General features: G+C 66.4%; 1 protein-coding gene across 2 annotated transcripts in view; it reads right to left on the reverse strand.

Annotated features, from left to right (window-relative positions):
- CHLRE_11g469033v5 (uncharacterized protein) overlaps positions 1 to 2607 on the reverse strand; it is a 6266-nt gene that overhangs the window by 1641 nt on the left and 2018 nt on the right. The window contains exons 3-4 of one of the 2 annotated variants that reach the window (XM_043067585.1): positions 1475 to 2026; positions 646 to 1374 (exon numbers count right to left, since the gene is read on the reverse strand). The gene's annotated coding sequence lies outside the window, so the exon portion shown is untranslated. Of the gene's footprint in view, positions 1 to 645; positions 1375 to 1474; positions 2208 to 2607 lie in introns of both variants that reach the window. The other variant, XM_043067586.1, reaches the window with a different exon arrangement.

The following is a 2607-nucleotide window of genomic DNA, read 5'->3' on the forward strand; positions in this document are numbered from 1 at the left end:
CCGTCCACTTATCCGTTCTCGATCAGACAGCAATTGCAGCCTGCATCCTACTGCCTTAGACGACAACACACACTCGTTTCGTCCGCGCTCGCCGTTCCGCCTTCCATGTAGTGCTCTGGGTGTCAGTCAGCCTGATCCTTTTACCTACTTGTGTCTATCCGGGCATCAGCATGGCTAACAGCAAACGGCGCCGCGTGGGGGTCACCGAGGCATCCGGCATCGCGGAGCAGGTCATCGCGCTCCATCGCCGCCCGCGCACGCTTCGCCCCCGGCGGACATGCCGCCCTCTGCGACAACCCGCGGGGTCATCTACGCCGCCCCCGCGGCCGCATCGGCTACGTTATTGGTGATTACTTGGTTTACTCCTGGGTTCTGTCTACTTGGTTTTTGGTTCATGTGCCGCCGCCCCCGCGGCCGCCTTGGCGACGACGTGCCGCCGCCCCCGCGGCCGCATCGGCTACATTCCGCCGCCCCCGCGGCCGCCCTGGCGCTGCGCCGCCGCCCCCGCGGCCGCCCTGGTTCTGCGCCGCCGCCCCCGCGGCAGCCCTGGCTACGTGCCGCCGCCCCCACGGCCGCCCTGGCTACGTGCCGCCGCCCCCGCGGCCGCCTTGGTCACGTGCCGCCGCCCCCATGGCGGCGCGTCGCCATCGCGTCATCCCAAAAGGAGTATTCGTTGCGGGCGTGCGCGGCGGCGGCCTCCCAACCCATACACAGCCCTCTGGAGATGACGCCACCGGCGATACCGGCCGATCCAGGGGCTTCAGTGTGTCGAGTTCCGTGTGCCTTGCTTGCAGTGCCCCTAGCCCGCGCATGCACGCCCCACCAACGCGCCTGCCCCCACCCGGCCGGCAGCCGCCGCCCCGTGCGGCTGCCGGTTTCCTGACGGGTGTGGGGAACCGCAATGCGGTCCGCATCCGTCAATTGATTGCTGTCTGCACCCCTTGCCTCCGTGTCTGCGTATGCTTGCGTCCTTTGCCGCCCCTGCGGAGGATTCGTTTGCGTTGGCTGCTTGTGGCTTCCTGGTGTCGCACGGCATGCACCGCACGCGCCCATGCCGACCGCAGTGCGACCGGGATGAGCCATGCAGCGATCGCGCTGTCGTTACTTCCTCGGCCGCCCGGCGCCCTTGCTCATTTATTTAACCGCATCCATCACGTCCCCGTACTTAGTGTTCTTCGTTTAGTCACCCCGCGCAGCGCACAGCCATAACAGCCACAGCCTGCAGCCCGGCTTGCGCACCATGTCCTCGCGGTTGCTTTGGGGTTGACGTTGCTTGCCTCGCGCCTAGCGCCATAGCTTCTACGCTGCAGTGCATCACGCCTCCTGTCCCTTCCTCCCTCCCTCCCTTACATGTCGTGCTGGGCACCGGTGGCGCTGGTGTTCTCCAGGTTGGTTTCGGGCGCATCCTTTCTGGTAGTCCCAACGCCAGCCCGGCCGGCGTCGTCCAGCCCAGCCATCCCAATACAGCAGCCACCTTCCGTCAGCCAGCCATGGGCGCGACCGTCCACAGCGTTTACCGTCGGTTACGAGGTAACATGTGAATTCGCAACTTGCGCTACTGACTGCCTGCTCTCGTGCCGCCTGCAAGCCCACTCCGCCTTCCGCTCTGGTCTACGTACGCATTAGTTCCGCAACACTCGTCAATAACAGGACAGTACAGGGATAATCGCCCCTGGGCCCCGGCAAGTTCACGCTGGTATCTGTTGCCCAGTGGCAGGGACCTACTTGAGGTCCCGTCTTCAAGTGTTTGGCAAGGGCGAGCCTCCCGCTTGCGGGTGCAGCCACCATTCACGCGGTAGCGCATGCGCCCGCATCGCCACTTCCTCGGCAACTTCTTCTACTGGTTCACTACATGGCTGCGCGCTATTTTTAACGTCCACTTATCCGTTCTCGATCAGACAGCAATTGCAGCCTGCATCCTACTGCCTTAGACGACAACACACACTCGTTTCGTCCGCGCTCGCCGTTCCGCCTTCCATGTAGTGCTCTGGGTGTCAGTCAGCCTGATCCTTTTACCTACTTGTGTCTATCCGGGCATCAGCATGGCTAACAGCAAACGGCGCCGCGTGGGGGTCACCGAGGCATCCGGCATCGCGGAGCAGGTCATCGCGCTCCATCGCCGCCCGCGCACGCTTCGCCCCCGGCGGACATGCCGCCCTCTGCGACAACCCGCGGGGTCATCTACGCCGCCCCCGCGGCCGCATCGGCTACGTTATTGGTGATTACTTGGTTTACTCCTGGGTTCTGTCTACTTGGTTTTTGGTTCATGTGCCGCCGCCCCCGCGGCCGCCTTGGCGACGACGTGCCGCCGCCCCCGCGGCCGCATCGGCTACATTCCGCCGCCCCCGCGGCCGCCCTGGCGCTGCGCCGCCGCCCCCGCGGCCGCCCTGGTTCTGCGCCGCCGCCCCCGCGGCAGCCCTGGCTACGTGCCGCCGCCCCCACGGCCGCCCTGGCTACGTGCCGCCGCCCCCGCGGCCGCCTTGGTCACGTGCCGCCGCCCCCATGGCGGCGCGTCGCCATCGCGTCATCCCAAAAGGAGTATTCGTTGCGGGCGTGCGCGGCGGCGGCCTCCCAACCCATACACAGCCCTCGGAGATGACGCCACCG

Source organism: Chlamydomonas reinhardtii, chromosome 11 (genome assembly GCF_000002595.2).
Source record: "Chlamydomonas reinhardtii strain CC-503 cw92 mt+ chromosome 11, whole genome shotgun sequence".
NCBI lineage: Eukaryota > Viridiplantae > Chlorophyta > Chlorophyceae > Chlamydomonadales > Chlamydomonadaceae > Chlamydomonas > Chlamydomonas reinhardtii.